The 21,002-nt window shown below is 34.6% G+C and overlaps 1 long non-coding RNA gene across 1 annotated transcript; it reads right to left on the bottom strand.

Annotated features, from left to right (window-relative positions):
* Positions 1 to 3,858: 3,858 nt before the first annotated feature.
* On the bottom strand, positions 3,859 to 20,867 carry LOC148948746 (uncharacterized). Its single transcript, XR_016142199.1, has 4 exons — positions 20,749 to 20,867; positions 17,339 to 17,507; positions 9,724 to 9,834; positions 3,859 to 4,015 (listed from the first exon to the last, which is right to left on the bottom strand). It is a non-coding gene; the product is annotated as an uncharacterized LOC148948746 (long non-coding RNA).
* Positions 20,868 to 21,002: the final 135 nt, after the last annotated feature.

Below are 21,002 nucleotides of genomic sequence, written 5' to 3' on the forward strand. Positions count from 1 at the left end.
CTCAACGCCGCGCTCTTACCGCTCAAGTTTGACTCTTTCTCACAACTCTATTTTTTAAGACAATAAAAAACTTTCGCGTAAAGAGCGAGACGTTGAGGAGGGGACAGCTCCTTTCATATACGGAATAATTTCTGTTCTCGTTTTAAGTTTTAATGTCGCTCCTTACTTTCAGTTAAAAAAAAACTTGTTTTTTTATTTAATGAAGCATTAGGAGTGGGTCTAAAGAATAGTTAAATTGTAAAAATGTTGTTTATTATGTCTAAAGTATGAGCTAAATTGTTTGGTACTTAAGATAATACACATGTTACTGGCTGACTTCCTTTTCTCTGGCAAATTATTGTATTTTTTATCATTAGAAATGGAAACTATAGTAAGACACTAAAATTTTCAGAGGATTTTCAGTGGTTACTGTTAAGTTCTATAGAAAAACAATAGAAGCTCCGTACTGGAACAATTTCTGTTAAGGTTTTACCAATTATGAGGAGTTTTTCCAAGTTTCAGGATAGAATAGATAGCAAAACTAAGAAGGAGTTGACCTATATGTGTTCTTGAATATTAATGACTAAAGGTGAAGCTCGTCTAGCTTTGTTTAATGACAAAACAGTGTTTTTAGGTGCCAGTGATCCGTACATTATCAAATTGCAACATTAAATGGTAGTTTGGATTTTTGAAATTGTTGGAGTTGAAAGGTGCGAAATTTCTGTCAATATTACTGACTATTGTCGTAAAGAGGGGCATCAATCGACAAAGATATAGGGGGAAGTAGGCAACATGCTTTTTTCAAAATCTAGCAGAGAGACATTTTTTTCTTTCATTGATTTTCTTAATTAAACATTAAAAATATTTGCTTAATGAGGTACTTTCCCATTATATGGGGCTTTCTAAAAAGTCAAGTTTGGTTAATGCTAATGAAATAAATTAAAATACGATGAATATATAATAGTGTATAAAGAAATTTGGGCTTTATATTTGCACAATAGGGGTTGAGGGGAGGGGGGTAAAGCATAGCATATATTAAATACGTACCCCCCCCCCCTAAACCCCAAAACACAATAGTTTGAATATCGTATACGCAATGAAAACCATGCTATCATTTGTTAATCTATAGCGGTTAAACCGTCAAAAACGGGTTTTTCGTGACTGGTTTCCTTGTAAAATACCATATAATGGGAAAGTACCCTTAATGCTAAACGTTGTTTTTGAAATAATAAGAATAGTACTTGCTTTTCAATGTGAATGGAGAAATTTCATTGTGAAGAGACCCTAGTAAAATCTCGTTACTTATGCTATTAAGGGCAATTTGCATTTGGCATAAGTGGAAGAAATTCATGTTGTCTTGCAAAATCCAAGGCAAAGGGCTAAGGATACATGGGGTTCTTATGGCTTCAAACATTTATATTGCATGATACGGCGGTGACAGCCTTATACCAAAGGCTGCCCAGCCAAGGGTGGATCCATGATTTTTTTAGGGGGAGCGAAAAATAGGTTAATCCGATAAACTTGCGTTAAGAGCAAGTTTATTTAACGCAAACTTGTGTTAATTAAGTAAATTACACTACGATAGACTACGTTTGGGGGGGGCCTCCCCCCCTCTGGATCCACCATTGGCCCCAGCCCATGAACTACTGGGAAACGGTAAGTAGAGATGCTGCCTTATTCATGTTAGATGGCGCGCATTTATCAGAACTTCTACGAAAACGCAATTTACGAGTCAGTTTATTTAAGCTAATTTTGTAAATACGTCTTGCGTAATCTGCAAAACAATAATTTTTATCCGTTTTAAGTTTCAACTTAGCTCTTTACTCCCGAAAGAAAAAATCTCATTTTTTTAAATTAACAGGAAACAGAAGCGACTGATTACAATAATAAAAAATAATATATAAATAAATGAGTCAGTGCCACATGGTTAGGCTAGGTGGGGGAGAGAACAAGTTTATATTTTAGTTGTCCGAATCCCTCAGAATGGTTTATCTATTCTCAAATAAATTTCCAGCTGACTAGCAGCCAGAGCTTTTCTTCCACCTTTGGGGGATTTACCAAGCTGCACAGCGTTGGCAAGTCTCTTCTCACCTTCAAACTTTATACCTTGGCTGCCGATTACACTCTCTTAGCGAGTGGTCATGCAAGGGTAACGAACCACGGTAAAAATCTCAGCTATGGACTCGCTAGATCCTACGGGCAGAGAGGTTATGACGAGAAGTTTTATCTAAGTGGAAAAATAATCAACGAGGGAGGGATGGGTCATTTATACTGCTTCTTAACTGTGACCCTTTGACACCGGGCGTTTAGTTCTCGGTCGTCTTATGTTTCATTTATGCATGTTTTGCTGATTTCTTCACTTTATTCTTTACCCTATACGGAATCAATATAATATCTAAATTTAATATGGCATAAGCATTCACACAATAATTTATCACAAAAATACATATTTAAATTAAAAAATTAAATTGAATGAAATACAAATTGCTAAGCACTTAGGACTTTCCAAAAATATTTCATTATGACGTTAAAAGAGTAGTTTTTGGGGAATTATTTGTTGTTGTTTTTTTTTTTTGGGGGGGGGGGGAAAGATATGAGTGGGCTATTGGGCTGAAGGGAAAAGCGGGTTGAAGGGGTGGATGCATTTGGATGGTGATTGTTACCCTGGGGGTCTTTTGCAGAAGCTGATTGTCTTCTTTTTATTATTATTTTAATTACTCTAGGATGCTTCTAGGAATATTTATGGTTTTTTTTTTAAATTGAGGATGCCTTTAGGAATGCTTATGTAGTTAATCGCTACGCGTTAGCAAAATTTTAATTTTTCCCTAGCGTAGTGATTTACATCTGTAATAGTTTATATTTTTGTTTAGTATGTTAAATAATGATATAAAAAGATAAAGATGTAGCTCATAAATATCTAAATGTAACAGATAAAAGTTGAATGTTTCTTTTATAACCACGGATGAGTCCACCGCGCTGCTACTAAATCGGCTGCGTCCGTTTAAAAGATATTAAGCGAGATTTTCCGTCAAAGTGGGAATTACACCCCACCTACTAACAATCAGATCATTCGACAGGATTTTTTCAATTCATTTTTTCACATCTTAATTGGTTTTTGTCAAGATTCCCATAAGTCTCAGGTCTTTACAAAATGCACTATAGCCTATCTCTTTTTTGCTTGCAAATATATCCCCCATTTTATGCCTAAAGGTCATATGCTTGTACACTATAATGGTTCTCACTATAATCGAATTTTTGATACTCGTGTTGGTGCGCATTGGGCCTTACAATCGGGGTCATAGTGTTCCAATTTTAGGACCCGAAAGAAACTAAAGTCAGGATAACAGGTTTTCATTTAACTTGGATTTCAGTTCTGACATTTTTTTTATAAGCCTAGTTCCAAGCAGTGGCACCAACTCTCGAAACTTTAGTTGGGACAAGGAGATTTTCTATTTTCTTTTTCTATGATGAAAAGACAAAAGAATTTTTTTTTCGAAACCTAGGGTGCGTAATTGGAAGACCCTTCCCATGTGGCGTGACCAGGGGTATCCTGAGGCTCATTTAATTGGGGGTGGGCGATCTTCAGAAATTTTACCGCATCGCTACGCGATTTATGCCGAATTTTCTGCAGAAATCAAGAATTTTGCTAAATTTCAGCTTATTTTGCAAAATTTACGAATACCAAAAAAGTTGGGGGGCGGCGCTATTTTTTTGTCAGAAGTCCTGCAATCCTTCCAGTATTATAAAGACTAATTTATTCACAAAAATATAATAAAATTAAATCAAAAGCTTAGAAAGATTTTCTGGGAAGACCTTCTATATCAAATCTAGATCTACTTTTTGCTCGTACACAAATAAAAAGATTGTGACAAAGAAAGCTCCATTTTTTAAATTAGATTTCGACGTTTTATTAATAACAACAATTTTGAACAAATATACCGAATGAAAAAATCAAAGCACATGTAAGATTGAGCAAAACGCTACAGTTCCTTTCGGTAGATTGGTTTGGGGAAAAGCTTGATAATGTATACCATTCCTAGAAAAAAGAACAAAACCAGACATCACTAAATTATAATACATATGAGTGGGTCTTAAGATTTTAGTCCTAATTTCCTGAAAGACAACGTTGTTGTAAAGACCCAAGAGTAACTGAAGATCACATTGACGGCTGCTATTTCCCACTGTCATATTACTCATATCAAACCAAAGCGACCGCATGAAGTTAATGTACTTGATCAAGCCTCTAAAAGACCTCCAGTTCTTCACTCAGATGGATGGGCGTTTCCAAATTTCCAGCAGCTACTAGAGTTCTCTGAACATGAACATATCCTCCATGATATCCACATTGGCGCCGACAACAATGCTGAGAGTGATTATTTTAACAAAAAGTTGTCTGGTACTTAGTTTTATGAAAGCAAACTAAGTAACATCTTTAGGGATCTTAAGCTTTCACAAACGTATGACTTACTGGCTTCTATGCTTAAGGAAAACAATTTACATTAAATTGAAACAAAAACTAGACTGCATCAGACTACTGATACACTGTATTTAATAAAATATTAAACATCTTAGTAGAACGACCACCATTAAAAGTATCGTTATACTTACATCTTCCCCCAATAATGTAGCTGAGGGGGATTCGGCGACGTATTAAAAAAAGAATGGCAAATGAAGGACATCAAGGTCATCTGAGAAAAGGAAAGTCTTAAGGATTATTACAAGAGAGTATTTCTCATTTTGGTTCTTAGGCATTTTTGACGGTTCTTCGACGACGCGGTTCGCGAATGGTAATGACCTGATATCAATATCACACTTCAATGACATCAATACAGGAAAGTACGTAAGAACTCATTTTGGCACGAAAGACTAACGCAAAAAAAAAACACAAAAAGAGGCAAATTATATAAAATTATATCATACAGTATAAATCAATAGAAACCTAGAAAATTCTCTAGAGGGATGGACCTGAACACCCCCCCTCCCCTCTGTATTTGCCTGAATCGATAAGATATACTTTTTGTTAAAGATCTAAGTTTATAGATCGGGAGGGAAAAATCTATAAAAATCTTGAAAATTCTCGAGAGGGATGGAGCTAAAGACCCCCCCCCCTCTCTTTGCCTGAATTGATGAAATATACTTTTTGTTATAGGCCAAAGTTTATAGACCGTGATGCATGCTTTTGGGTTATAGACCTAACGACTAAGGTAACTCCTCCTCACCACATGAATTAGGCAAAAAAAAATAAAAATAAAATAAATATTGACAATGGCAACAAAAATAAACATTTTCTTACAATTTTATCAAAGGAAAAATTTGTAAATTTGCTTAAAGTAAAAGAAATGAAAAAAAAATTAGAAATGTGACCCTAAAAACTTCCTTTTCTTAAAACGTAGTTACTCAAACGTTTTACTGTCACGGTTCTTACTAAAATCGGGTCTCTGGTACTCAGGGCGGTGGTGTTTAGAATCTAAAATCAGAGTAGCAATTTTCTTATTCCGGGACCCAACTGCATCTAAAATCGATGTAGCAGCTAGCTACTTCCGGTATAAAAGAAAACCAAGAAATGGATTTTTTTTTTTTTGATTTCCGGGGATGTGGCAATTTCGTCTGCATTTGTTCTCGGTTCGAGCAACCTCAGGTGTTTTGTAGCATATTTAGATGTATCCTTATGGATTTAAATTTCTGAATCTTGGAGAGGGGGCGGGGAATTATATACACAAATTTGTTCCTCTGTTTTATTTTATTAGTTTTAAAAAAAATTTTTCCGAAAAAGAAACTTTTAAAAAAAAGTAAAGAGCTGTATTAAAACCTAAGATAATTAGAAATAAAGTTCTAAAATAATTTAAACTATAAGCCTAACTGTAAACTTTCCAAAGTCTATGGCGTCAATTGCGTCTTATTAAAAATTATGTGTAATTTTCTGTATTCTTTAATTTTCTTCAAAAAAAAAAATAACAAAAAAAAAAAAAAAAAAAAAAACAAACAAAAAATAATAATCAAGATGAGTGGAGAGAACTACCGAAAACGAACTGAACGTTTAATGTAAAATGATATTAATCCCTAGAAGCAATTCAAGATTCAAGACTTTATGTAACAGTAAGTTTTTGGTTTTTCAGTATTGTAGGATAGTTATATAAATTGTGTTTAAGATACGTCTTGTTTTCAGTAAAGTGCAAATGACACAATATACTTTAGAAGAATTACGGTTACGGAGGGGGGCGTAGCCAAACTCATGTTTGTAGTAATATCTGTTTGTGTTAAATGTGACTTGAGTATTAATTATTACTCGTTTTAGGATTAAATTTTTCATCTATATTAGTACCTGTTACCTTTACGTTTGATGTGATTATTTATTTTAATTTCTGTTCATTTTGGGTTTTAATTATTTTTTGACAGTAATTTCTGGTCATTTTAAGTTTGGATAATTATAGGAATTTATTTCTTCTCGTCTTAAGTTTTAAGATGGATCTTTACATTTCTTTGAAAAACTTCTTTTTCGGATTTTTTTTTTAATTATTTTTTTATTAAAAAAATTTTATTCCTGGTTATTACAATAAATAGTTTTAGGCTTAAGAATTAAAACATTGGATTCTAATTTAGATTCTCAAGTTGCATAAGGTGATCTGAGTGTAGTCTGTTTGCATTTAATATAATCACTGTACAATTTTTTTTTTCAATTTCAAATCAAGGATTGGAACAGTTTCTGAACTAAGATTTTGATTCAACAGCAATTTATAGATAATATAATCGAAAGAATCATCATGGGAGAATATTCAAAAGATTATAAATGAATGAAAATAGAATAAGAGAATAAATATATAACAGAGGAATCACTCAGCTCTTTTTATTTCTGACTCTTTAAATTCTTTTATTAGTCACTTTGACTTGAGCTTTTGGTAAGTGTGGTGCGGAAAAGATGTCATTCTGACAGCCAAAATACACATAATGTCTTTTGATTGAGTTCAACAGGCCCTCTCAAAATTCCCTGAAAGTTCAAACTTAATACCCTAACCATTTTGAAATTTCACGTATGCCCTTTTGACAACCTGAATACGAATAATATATTTTGATTTATTTTAGTAGCCCATTCGATATGCCCTGAAAATTTTACTTAATAACCTTGGAGTTCTTGATATATTACGCAGACCATTTTGAAAACCCATTTCTCTGCCTTCCAATAACAGACTCCATATGTAAACAATGGGTACCTTACCCAGTGGGTGTGGGGGACATGTAATTCCCGAAGAAAGAGTTATTATATCGTTAGGCTATTTTGAACAAAATGGCTAACTCAAAATTTTGATCGGATGTCTTTGGGGGGACAACAGTTCAATAGGGCGTGGGAGGGGTGTCTGGATGCCCTCCGACCGTTTTTTACTCCAATATTTGGGTTGGGTTCGCAATTAGACACGGTCACAAGAAGTCCCCGTCAGAAGTAGTTCTAGCAGCAGTGCCAAGTAGTCGCAGTTGCAGCCACAGCAGTAGTACTTCTAGTTAATACCATTAACCATCCCTAAAACATTGCAGATAGGCTCTTTGATGACTTGGGTAAAAATAGTTTTTTTTTTTATTTAGTTAAATATCCCCTGAAGTTTCGTCTAAAATCCGTAGCTTTTTCGGACATACCCAGGATCAAACAATTCTACCTTCTCATATGGGCATATTGCATAACTTACAACCCTTGTCCCGGGGGCTGTAGGGGGCATGGCATCCCCACAGGCACAATTATTATTTCTAAATTCCAATCAGTGTTGAAGGGAAACATCTAAAAATGGCAAGGGAAGGGGTTGCTTGCCCTCTGGTCACTTTTCAATATCCCCCTCAACATACCATGAAAGTCTCAACTTAATACCCTCAGCCGTTCCTGAGATATTGCTGATACGCTCTGCTGGCAACCAGCGCGCACATATTGTGTTTTAGTTTTGTTCAACATCCCCCTCAACATTTCCTGAAAGTTTCACCTTTATATCCAAAGCCCTTTTGCAGACCCGAGATCGAACATACCCTCCTTTCGCAATAACAAACCTAAGATGTAAACAATGAGTAACTTCCATAGCTTACAGCCCTTGCTCCACGACCTTTAAAGGGTCATGTTATCCCCAGAGTCATAGTAATTTGACCTTTAGACAATTTTCAAGAAACTGACTATTTCAAAAAATTTGGTTGGATGTCGATGGAAAGGGGGGACAGCTAAGAAAGGAGTGGAAGGCGAATGGCTGCCCTCCGATCATTTTGGATTCGAAAGATTTGAGTCAAAGTCGTAAGTAGTCACAGTCGCAGTTAGTCGTGGTCACCAGTTTTCGCAGTGAAATTAGCAGAAGCAATGGCCCTGAAAGTTTCAGGTTAGTACCCATAACCCTTCCTACGATATTGCATATACGCCTTTTTGATAGCCAGGATGTCCATAGTTCTTTTTATTTAGTTTAACATACCCCTCAATATTCCTCGAAATTTTTACCCAAGGTCAGCAATATCTAGTATTAAGTTAGCAAGACACAGACACAGTGATGCCTGCCATAGGAAGTACAAAAAATACCAGAGAGGAATATTCATTGCGTCTTACAAAATACAGGCACCAAGTAGGAGATAAAAGTAAATTATATCCCAGTGTACTGGGGAAGGAGGGTTACTCTCCCCACCCACAATTTTGATCTTTTTTCATTCCCTCCTTTTTATTCTTCAAAATACATTGCCGTCCAGGATGTAAAAAAGGGAGATTCATGCTTAAAATAGAGAAAATAAAGCATATAATTATTTCAATATAAGGAGTTATTTTTTTAATTGTCTGCTAACTTGACGTCATCAAGATTAAAAATTTGCAAATATTGTTCTGTGTATAAAGCTCGCCACAAGGTAAGTTCATTTTGAAATAAGACAACTTAAAAAAAAGACAGATAAAGAGCACAATACTGCCCAAAAAAATTATCGCCAAAAATTTATTGTTGCAAAAAGAAAAATATTAACAAAAATAACAGAACACGCTTTGTGACGTGCCTCGTAGTTATGAGCTTTTCTGTTTTTTTTTCTTCTTTTTTAAGTAATAATTTTATCTCTTTTTCAGTACATGGTCCTTCTTTTTAAATAAAGAAAATGATAAATTTACAAACTTGGCACAAACGATATAAGTATTTACCCCCTCCTCACCCCATCTTATTCAATCCTCCTACAGAGGTTCATTCCTCGAAGAAAATGAATTACTTTGACTTGACGCTCTTGCTCAGCAGGTTCACCGGCGTAGAGAGAACTAGTTGACAGCACCGTCAGTCTTCTCCAAGTTTTCCTGTCCCGGGCTAGTTATTGGGTTTCGTTTAGGTTGATATTGTGGCTGAGGAGTCTTTGGTTTATGACACCAGCCCACCTAGTGCCCGGTGTTCCTCTAGGACGTTACCAGCCATTTTCCGAGGGGTTGAAATCCGTGATGATCCTTGCAGGGGTGCTTGGCGGGAGGCGGAGTAGGTGGCCGTACCACGTCAAAGAAAGGTTTTCTACTTGAGTAGAGAGATTTGCCAGTTTGAAGAAATTCTTCCTCAAAAATCTTGTAATCTCAAGGAAGTTGCAGTTGTGATAAACATATGTCCAAACATAATGGAAATAATGGTCACGGAAAAGCTTTAAAATTTGACAAGTTATACAGTAGATCTAGAAAGAATTTTCTCAAAGAACCTAAGGCAAAATCCATTCCACTGAAGCCCTTTTTCTATAAAAGAGGATATAAGAAATAGTCATATTAAGAACAAACATTACCTAAAAAAATCATAAAAGCTGCAAGGAGAAGAAGCCATCGGCCGAGACGCCAAAAACTTTTGAAAAGCCCCTTTAGGCGCATCATTAGTGTGGGCGACGTTTCAAGTTGACCTGAAATGGAGAACTTGTTACCATTCGCAAAAAATCTGTTTACTTTCTTTGATAGCTTGGATACACTTACACTATTTTGATTTGGTGAAATTTTAAGAGCAGCAGTAGCCTCGAAAGTTTGAACATAATACCCTTAGTCGTTCTTGAGATACTGCTGAGATGCCTTATTGGGAATTAGCATTATCACAGTACATTTTGATTTAATCTTTAGGCAACATTTAGTTTTTAAACATAATGGGCAAATGAGAGGTTGGGAGTGGAAGGGGGATTAGTTGCCCTACAACCACTTTTAACTAGCAAAAAGGGCATCAACCCTTCCTATTTTCAGCCTAATGAGCCCGTTTTGAAGTTCCTACGACAACTGCTTCGATACGAAGTGCACTGGTCTAAACAACAACAACAACAACAAATAGCTCTTATCACTTTCGACTATTAAAAAGGGTACTAGCCCTTTGAATTTCAAATCGAATGAGCCCTTTTCTGAAGTTTATACGACAGCGCCTTCTATAAAAACCTTATATGCCCCCAGGGCATAACTTAAAACCCTTACCCTGAGGGTTGTGGGGGAGTGTCCTTCGAAAAAACCTATTTTCTATCCGGAAATTAACTAGCCTACGCTAAACAAAATGGCTATCTCAAAATTTTGATTGGATGTGTTTGGGTGAATGATGGACGTGGGGGGGGGGGGCGCTAGCTGCCCTCCAATCACTTTCGACAATTAAAAAGAGCACTAGCCCTTTGAATTTCCAATCAAATGAGCCCCTTTTGAAGTTTCTATGACAACGCCTTCTATAAAAACTTTATATACCCCAGGACATAACTTAAAACCCTTGCCTTGAGAGTTGTTGGAGAGTGTCCCCCTCAAAAACATATTTTCCCTCTGGAAATCAACTTCGCTGAACAAAATGGCTATCTCACAATTTTTATTGGATGTGTGTGGGGGAAGGATGGGCGTGGGGGGGGATAGTTGCCCTCCAATCACTTTCGACTATTAAAATGGGAACTAGCCGTTTGAATTTCCAATAGAATGAGCCTGTTTTGAAGTTTCTAAGACAACGCCTTCTATAAAAACCTTATATACCCCTAGGACATAACTTAAAACCTTTGCCCATAGGGTTGTGGGGGAGTGTCCTCCTCAAAAAAACATTTTCTATCTGGAAATTAACTATGCTGAACAAAATGGCCATCTACAAATTTCGATTGGATGTGTTTGAGGGAATGATTGGCGTGAGGAGGGGGGGGGGCTAGTTGCCCTCCAATCACTTTTATCTATTAAAAAGGGCAGAAGAACTCGTAATCTCAAGTCAAGTAAGCCCCATTTGAAGTATCTAAGAGGACCCGTACTATATGAAGTGCCCGGCTTTAAAGAAAAAAAATTATAAACTGTACATTCTGTCAACATTGATCTTATATGCCCTCAGGTCATAAATTAAAACCCTTGCCCCGAGGGTTGTGGGGGAGTAACCTCCTCAAAAAGATATTTTCTATCTTTGAAACCAACTACGCTGAACAAAATGGTTATCTCAAAATTTTGATTGGATGTGTTTTGGGGAATGATGGGCGTGAGGGGGAGGGGGGGGGGCTAGTTCCCCTCCAATCACTTTCGACTATTAAAAAGGGCACTAGCCGCTCCTATTTCCAATCGAATGAGCCCTTTTCGAAATTTCTACTACAACTCCTTCGATACGAAGTGCCTCGGTATGGAGAAAAAAAACACACATTGTGCCCACATCGTTCTTTACTTAGGCAGCGCTAGCGCACTGCCTATGATAAGGTACTTTTATTTGTTTAGCTATGCTTTTAAATTCAATTTTAGAACTTGGTTCTGGCATGATGATGTCAGGATCTTCACAGTTTTCTTTTTTATTATGTTCTTCAAATTTTTCTTGTTCATTAAAGCGTTTCCCACAGAATGTACATGGATGAATTTTACGCCCATTTTTAGTTATTCGATATGCAAGTAATCTACTTAAATCTTTAATTCAAACATAATGATTATCAAAATAAAGTAAATTAATCATATGTGTAGCAGTTTTTCCATTGATCTTAGTTTTAGGAATATAAGCTTCAACCACTCTTTTCCTTATTTCAAATAAACAAATTTTAAAATTATATTTGTTTTCAAATTTATAAATATCTTGAATAGCCATAGAAAAATTAGTAGTCCCTTTAAAGATAAATTCATTTTAATAAGGTTTATATTTTGATAGTCTATCAACATTTCTATCATTCACTGGGTGAAGAAACCCAGTGAATTACTATCATTATTTTTTATATTAATACATTCTTTTTTTTTACAAAATCAGATAGTTCTTTATAAGTACCTCCCAAATAATTTGGTAATCTTGTCATTCGATAATCTATTCCATCGACTCTTTCAAATTGTAATCTTGATTTACAATAAACGATTAACTAATATAGGCGATCCAAAATCCGAGATGCTATGAATTTACAAAATATGAAAATTATTTTAAACACTTTCAAGGGTGAAGTTGTTAACCAACAAGTTCTTACAAATCAGTATTCAAGTCAGGATATTAATATATTAACTAAAATTTATCAATCACCTGACAATATATTGACTAGAATTGATGACAAAGGACTCATAGTAAAAAATACCTTAAAAGTAAGAAAAGAAGATATTAATGCAGAAAATAGAAGAGTTAGAAACGTTACAGACCTAAAAAATGGTGCAGATGCAGTTAATCTTTCAACGTTATTGGTACACTCGAAGGGTTTTATGTAGCTATCTGATCGTTTAGACAATTTCGAAAATGTTATAATAAATATACTTGAAAAAGATCCTGATGAAACCTTTAAAAAGAGACTGATATGAAGGTTTAAGTAAGAATCAAGCCTATGAAGTTTTTTAATGAGTATTACGAAAATCTTAACCTTGGATTTTTTTTCTTGGAATTTTCTCTAATAAATGGAGGAGTATACAATTTATTTATCAGAATTTCAAAAATAAAAAATTGAAACTTGTTTCGATGCAAAACAGAAAGGTAAAGTGCGATTAATGCATACAAAAATGAATGAACGAGAACCTGTTAAAACTATTACTTCATAAAAGACAGGTGACTAAGATTGAAAAATATAAAAATGAAAATAAAGAATGTGATATTGATTTATCCTATAAACAACTACTTCAAAGTCATCCAAGATTGCCGTTCTTATCACTTCTCGAAAAATTAGAAAATAAACTAAAAGCTGACTTTATTGAATACACAATTCATTTATCTCCTCCTCAAAAAGTAAAAATAAAAAGATGTTTTAAGAAAAAGGAAAATTGCCGAATTCGAATATAAAATATTATTGTTGGTAAAGAACCTGTTAATCTATTGCTCAGAAGAAAAAAAAATTCAACAAATTGAGCAAGGAAAAAAAAAGAACAAAGTGCTGCAATAGGTAAAGCTGCTCTAACAAGTGGTGCAGCTGCATTAGATACAAATGTTCGAAAGAAAATTTTTGATAAAATTACTGATTCTTCAAACGGTAAAGGTGAAGGTTTAACATTACCGGGGACTTTGTCGAAAGATCGAAGTTTGAAATTACCCGATACACGCACGCAAAATTGTTGGACCTGGATCAGAAGTGATTGTTGAAGCCCTCAAAAACGTTGTAGACCCAAGAAAATACAAGTAGAAGTGGTTAAAGTACCTAAACAGCGTGGAAGACCTATAAAAGTTGTTGAAGCTGAGATTTCACAATTCAAAGAATACTCGCTTCCAAAAAACGGGGAACCTCAGAAAGAATAAAAAATCACATTATACCGCTGACAAATATTGATATATTGAATGAATTAGGTCATATTCCTCATTTTCGAGGTGTTTTTTCTCGAGATAACTTACCAAACAAAAAAAAAAAAAAAAAAAAAAAAAAAATGCGGTGTAATTAATTATGACTGCATGGGGTCGCCTGGGACGCATTGGACTTGTTATTTCAATTATCTCAAGTGCTCATTTGTAGAATTAATGATTCTTTCGGAATACAACCCGGAAATGAAATTGTCAACTTCTTAAAAACTTCAAATAAACAAATTGCTTATCATTCTACTCAAGTCCTGAAATTTAACAATGTGAATTGTGGTCATTTTTGTGTTGATTATGGAAAAAGAAGATTTAAGGGAATGGATCCACAGAATTATATTTAAAGTTTATTTTCAAATATAAATAGAAGAAGAACTAGAAAAGAGATTGTTTGTTTATCGTAGAAGTTTTAAATATTATGGAAATGTTAGTAATGCTTTCTTAGTATCTAAGTTTATATTTAGTGCTTCGGGTTTATCTGCCTTTGCTATGCTACCCCTTACTTCTTTAAGTCTTGGGACAGTTCTGTCCCAAAATGCAAAATCCCTCTATAGGCTATTATCACTTTTTTTGTGTTGGCGATCTTACATCAGCCTGGGTTCTAAGAACACCCCACAGGGTTTTTGTTTGGAGGGAAAGAAGCAGCGCGTAGGCCTCTACTTCTTACTCCTTGATCTGAGGCCAGATCATATTGACATCTCAACTGCTACACGAGGTAATAGTAAGAGTCATACTTGCCAGATTATATCGACATCTCAACTGCTACACGAGGTAACAGTGAGAGTCGAACTATTGGACCGCAATTGATGATCAGTTGACCGCTTTACCAACTCGGCCATTCTGGCCTGTAATGAGAGTTGAAACTATCTTTTTGTGTTTCATTTGACAAATAAGATCATTCAAATTCTTTTAGTTTTATAATTTTTTCTTTGATTACTGAATATTATATTTTCTCTTATCTGTATTGCAACCACGGTTGCCAAAACTTTTAAGGGCAAAAGTGTCCAAAGTGTTCTCTAGAAAATTAACCAATATACAGGGTTGCTAGGTAAATGCTAATTTAGCTACTTATGGCTATCTTGGAAAGGGGTTAAGTTAGGAAAATGAAACTTTCAGGGATGGGCCTACAGGCTAGTATGTCCCAGGAAGGTATTTTGAAGTACCTACCTCCACTCTTTCTGCCTCTAGAGGCTCCTGAAATTTGCCTACATGATAGGTCTATACATATTGAAATTTTGACCAAACAACTTTTAACCTTTATTTTTAGTTTCTTTGTCTCTGGCTTTAGTTTTGAAAATACAATTCCTGTTATTTGAGTAGAATTTTAAGCCATACCAATGGGTTTTTTGTTCAGAATTTAGGAAATATATTTGCATATCTTTAAAACCTTATAAATTGGGACTGAACGAAGTTGTGAAGCTGAAAACAATTTTGTTGTACTTTATTTAAGCAGAAGATCTATTTTGCAAGGTTTCACTTTTATAACACAAAGATTATTAAAGGTCATCAAAGGTTAGGACCCTCTAGAGGGAGGAGTGGGGGTAAATACTTCAAAACACCTTCCCGGGACATACTTTAGCCTGTAGACCCATCCCTGAAAGTTTCATTTTCCTAACCTAACCTCTTTCCAAGATAGCCAAAAGTAGCTAAAGTAGAATTTTACTGGTTGCCACTATGATTTTTCAAAGTCGGTGAAAAAAGTGCCGAAAAACCTGTGCGCAAAAACATCTATAAGAAAAATCCCCAAGACGTTACCAAAGCTTAAAAGTAAAGTGCAAATTAAAAGCAGTCGTATTTATATATACATAAAAAAAAAATTAACATTTGGTTTTGATTTGGAAAAGTGTCCTTTTTTCAAAAAGCTGCCTTTTGACCCAGTAGTGTCCCCGTGTCCCTCAGAGTGAGAAAGTGTCCAAAAGCCACTAAAAGTGTCCATCTGGCATCCCAGATTGCAACTTTCTTAAAAAATTTGCTGGCTACTGCGCTTGAACCCGGGGTTCCGGGTCAGCGTCTTAACCAGTTGGACTACAGAGACTAGCATAGAGTTATAAACTAATAGGGTGTTAATATATAAATTATTTTCGGTTAGGAAATTTGTTTAATAAAATCATCAACTAATAAATGGAGAAAATTTTAAGCGAAATAAAAATGTAAAATAAATTCAATCAAACAATTAAGAAAGAAAATTTAGACATTGGAATGGTGTGCTTGATTAAAGGGACGAAATGAGTAAAAACTAAATATGAAAATAAACTCGTTATCATTATTGATTCTAAAGGTGAAATAGTTGACCTATTTACACCTAAGTGCTTTGATTCAAAATTAGCTGATCTTGAAAAGTAATTTAAAAAATTAGATAAAGGTATGATTTTAAAGGCTATTGAAAGAAAAAATAAAGATAATATAAATTATTTAGATATTGATATTGAACTATCCACTAAAAATTAAATTATAGTAATTATTACAGTTTTGAAAACCAAATTTGATTGACATTCAAATTTCATTTTGAATGTAGAGATGGAAAATGTTCCAAATGTGCAATATTTGAAGTTAAAATTATGTAAAATGGGCTGTAAATAATGAAAATTGATGGGGTGAGCTAGGTGAGGCACATTCGGCAATTACTATACTACCGACAAAAGACAAGCCGGGGCAAAAGTCGACATTCAACAGTTTATAAAAGCTCCAAACAATGAAATAGCTATAAACATCGACATTAGAGTTTATAAGGACGTTAGCCAAGAACCTGATACTGTATCAGCCTCTGTTAAAAAAAACAAAGGTTTGGCGTTATATTTTTCTTAATGACAAAAGACAAGCCAAGGCAAAAGTTAAAGGTCCAATAACAAAAGAAACCGTAATTTTACAAAGGCGTTAGTTCTAATGTAAGGTAATTTAAAATATTTAACGGCTGATTGATTAAAATGAAGCACAGATAATTTTGATTAGAAACTAATGAAAGTGAGAATCGCAGTAGCTAAAGAAAAAGCAAAAATCACATTGAATTGTAAACGAAATTTTGAACAGTGATCTGTGGTTGGAAACTAGAAAAGGCGTATTTGTTATCTCTAACGTCATAAGAAATTAAAAGAGATGATGTATGAATATAAGCTGCTAGAGCAAAAGGCGTGGAAAAAAACTTTCTAAGGTCAAGATGAACAAAAATGGACAATGAAATCTACGGTTGGAAAATAAGGAACAGCGATGACAGACCACAAAACGATCTAAATGGGTCAGAACTCTAAGAAAGAATTTGTATTTTTCACAGGGCGACAGCATCAAACCTGTGGTGACGTCATGACATCAAGAAAAGGCTCAAATTATCTGCGGTTAGAAGACCAGCGACAATGAGAACCCATATATAGAATCCTGCCACGGAAGAGTTATTCGACAGTTTTCATCGACAAGTCGTAATCCTTTCAAAAGAGTAACTTGTACAAAATCTGTAAACAAAACTAGTGTCTTCAAATGGATTCTAACAGCTTATCATAGGCTAAGTAAGATTATATGAGTAGGGAAAGTTACTTATTCTAATGAAAAGGAGAAAAATATAACTTTTCTGTAATACGACAATTATAAATCGGTTTCGTGTTAGAGACACCCGCCCCTTTGAAACTTCTTGACCTGACGAGTGCTGTGTTAATAAAGATTACCCAAAAAAGCAAAACCTAAAGATTAATAATAAATAGTAAAACCTTCAACTACTTGGCCATCCTTTTCCTTTTCGAGAAGTTGTTTTTTCATTTTTCTATCACAAGCAGCCTTGAAACGTTGACGGAGTATCTTCAAAGTGGTGTCTTCACCTACTGATGCTTCGCCATGACTAACGCAGTCCAAAGCAGCACTCTTTTCTTCAACAGATGGCTGATAAAAAAGAAATAAAATATACTAATGTGAAAGTGCCACAAGTAATTAACATTCCACTATCAAACAGTAGATTGGCCGCTTAGCAGAGTACAGAGATAAGAAAAGGAAAAACAAAAGTCATTAAAAGGGGAATCACCGTAAAATTTATAATTTTTTCTGATGCTTTTACGTGCTTTACTACATTGTCCGAGAAGTATCCCCCTCCACCATAAAAAAACAAGAAATGATTCTTAGGTAAGCTAGAACAATATCGAAAAGCATCATTTGAGATAAAGAAAGAAAGAGGAAAAAATACGAACAATCTAGAAGAAAGAAAAAAATCCTCACAGTATTCAAGATAAAGATACCTCATCTAATTTGGGCGTACACTAACGAGGCGTGGCATAAAAGTATTGAGACTGATTTGTTCATTAAAAATGTTCTTATTTCTTTCAAACATCAATGTTATCCCTTCCAAAGTACTTTCCTTTGGCAGCGGCTCACTGTTGGAGACATTGTTCCCGCTGTTCGTAGCAACGCTGGAAATCTTCAATTATTATGGTCTTTAGCATGTCTGTTATAGTCTTTTGGATGGTTTCTGAAGTCCCAAAATGACGGGCTTTAAGGACATTTTCAGTTTAGGACAAAGGAAGAAATCACAGTGACTGAGGTTGGAAGAATCAGGGGGGTGGGAACCACAGGAATACCTTTTGAGGTCAAAAATTTTTTTATGATGATGCCAGTGTGACATGTGGCGTCGTTTTGATGGAGCAATCATTTCTGGAGCAATGGAGATGATGGAGCAATCTCACGCGATGACCCTTTTTCTGAGCCTTTCAAGGATGGCTTTATAAAAAACAAATTGGTTAACAGTTTGTCCTGGAGGAACAAATTCTTCGTGGTCAATTCAAATTCTGTAAAAACAAACAAATCAGCATTTATTTGACCTTTGATTTGCTCATTCAAGCTTTCTTAGGTAGAGGAGAGTTTGAAGTGTGCCATTTCTGACTTTGCCTCTTAGTCTCAAGATCGTACTCAAACATCCGATGTTTCCTCACGTGTGATCACACGACTAAGGATATCTTGCTCATTAGCGATCCTGTCCAATCAATCCAATCAAGGCACTCGTTTTTTCGCCTGTCCTTCTGCCCAATTGGGAGGTTTTTCGGCACAATTTTTACATAGACTATTCGCATGTGCAAATGTTCACTCAAAAATTTGATGAACGGTAAATTTATTCAAATTCAATTGTGAATTCAACATTCGTAATGTTAAACGACGGTCTAATCTCACAAGAATTTTCACACTTTCGATGTTTTTGTCGGTTCTCAAAGTTGAAGGCCTCACTGAACGTTTTTCATCTTTAACATTTTTTTTCTATCATACACAAGGAAGGCAAATTTTGAACGAAAAAAAATAAACAAATTTTAAACATAAAAAATTAAACTGAATAAGGATAGTTTTGATCCCGTGACAAACAAAAAAGTTAGAATGTCATTTTCGGTTTACTGAACAATAAATAGATTGTCCAAACTGAAATTGTTGCTTGGCATTTTCTTTTTTGTCTTGTTTCTGTTTTTTCTTCACTTTTGAAACGAATAAATTTAAAAGGATTAATGAGAAAAGAATTATTTTTAAGACAGTATAAAACCAAACGAATTTTCAAAATATATTTTGTATCGAAAATTCGACCATACATAAAGGCGGCGTTACCACCCCTCATATCCTCCAAAATGCTAGTGTCATGTGTGCTTTATTAAATAATTGAAAGAAATTTTACACTGAAAGTTTATATTATTTAACTGACTTGCTCTATATTTAAAAGAGATAGGCTTAAACGGAAGAAACCATTGATGTATCACGCGTATCATGCATATATTGAATTTATTACACAATAGGACTATAGAACTAAAAAGTAGACTTAATTTGCCAAAGCAAAGTAAAGTGTTGCAACGACCCTTAGTCGAATATCAAAACAGAAGTGTTGCGGGAGCAACACTTTGGCCAGGATTTCAAGGAAGGAATTAAAAAAATCACTTTAACTTTGCAGCCGGTTGAACCTTAAATGCATATGTAATGTAACCTTGGTCTAGCAACTGATTCTTAATTAAAATTCGCCTTCTTGTCTTTGAATTCTGTTTTCCCAATTCTTTAGAACAACTAAAAATTGAACTAATTTCCAAAAGTTTAACCAAGAAGACCTCCATAGCCATGAAGATGACCATGCTCGAACAATCTATTCTTAATTGCACATCCCTCATCGTAACCGACAGGAAACAAAATTTTTCGCACCATAAAAAATTGGCAAAATATAACAATCCTTGTCGCAGAGAAGACCAAGGCATAACAGTCAATTGTTACTTACAATCCCTTCCTTGTTTAAAGTCTGAGTGAGACTTTTTTTTTTATTGTGTAGCAAAACATTTGAGTTGTCTTCTCCGAAGAGTATGGGTAACTTATAAGAGTGGAAACTGGCACTAGTTATGATAAAAAAAAAACATTTAAGCCATCTAGCGTCTGGCGACACATGGCATTTTTTCAAGCTTCGTAATTGTTCTCTTGTCAGGAACTGAGATCAGACACTTATTATTGATGTTTTTGAAATCAACCCTCCCCCCAAACTCAAAATTTTTCAAAATTCTACTTTAGAAGCTTTTAAAATATTTTAAATATTTCTAAAGCGCTACGACATAGAGCGACATATAATGTGTCCTCTGAAGTTGATGCTGATGTTTTTTGTAATCTATCTTTTAGTGCTTAAGAAATATTTTAAAAGCTTCTAGAGTAGAATTTTAGAAAATTCTAAGTTTGGACGGAAGGGAAATTTCAAAAACATCTTCCCATAACATAATTTGTCCTCTAAAAAGAATTAGGTTATTTTTACTGGTCTCTCTTGTCAAATCCTTTCCCTAATTAATACAGTTTAAATGGTATTATCAACAGAGTTGTTTGGCATGTGCCTGCTACCCTTAAGGGTAATGGTTTCTGATAAGACAAGTGTGACATCACAACAAACTTGGTTTCATATACCATAAACAAATTCGGCATGGGTTGAAAATTAAATGGCTTAGGATTTAAATAGAATTTTGGATATATATATTAATGAACAAGGTTAAAAGCAGAAGTTGTGTAAGGTAAGCAGTGATTTATATTTATGATAGAAATATAGAATGAAATATGAGTTAAAAACAACTAGTAATGGTATTTGTTTAGTTTTGGGTCACCTCATAAGGAGACATGTTAAGAAAACAATTCTTACTTTAAAATATGTATAATGATCCTAGTTCTTATATTATCCAAGGGGAGAACCTTTATCATCAATTCTTTCCTCTAAAAATCATAAAAAGAGAAAAAGTTTCCAAATATCACCACGTTTTTAATTCAAAACTTAAGTCTTTTTAAATTGCCGCTTTAAATTGCCGCCTTATAAGTTCTTTTATAGATAGCGGTCATGCCGGTCTTTTTATTATTTTTTTTTTTAACAGTAGTGGCGAAGGGCGAATAGCAGTGTCG

Source organism: Artemia sp. Qi Xiang Cuo, chromosome 9 (genome assembly GCF_049724085.1).
Source record: "Artemia sp. Qi Xiang Cuo chromosome 9, ASM4972408v1, whole genome shotgun sequence".
NCBI lineage: Eukaryota > Metazoa > Arthropoda > Branchiopoda > Anostraca > Artemiidae > Artemia > Artemia sp. Qi Xiang Cuo.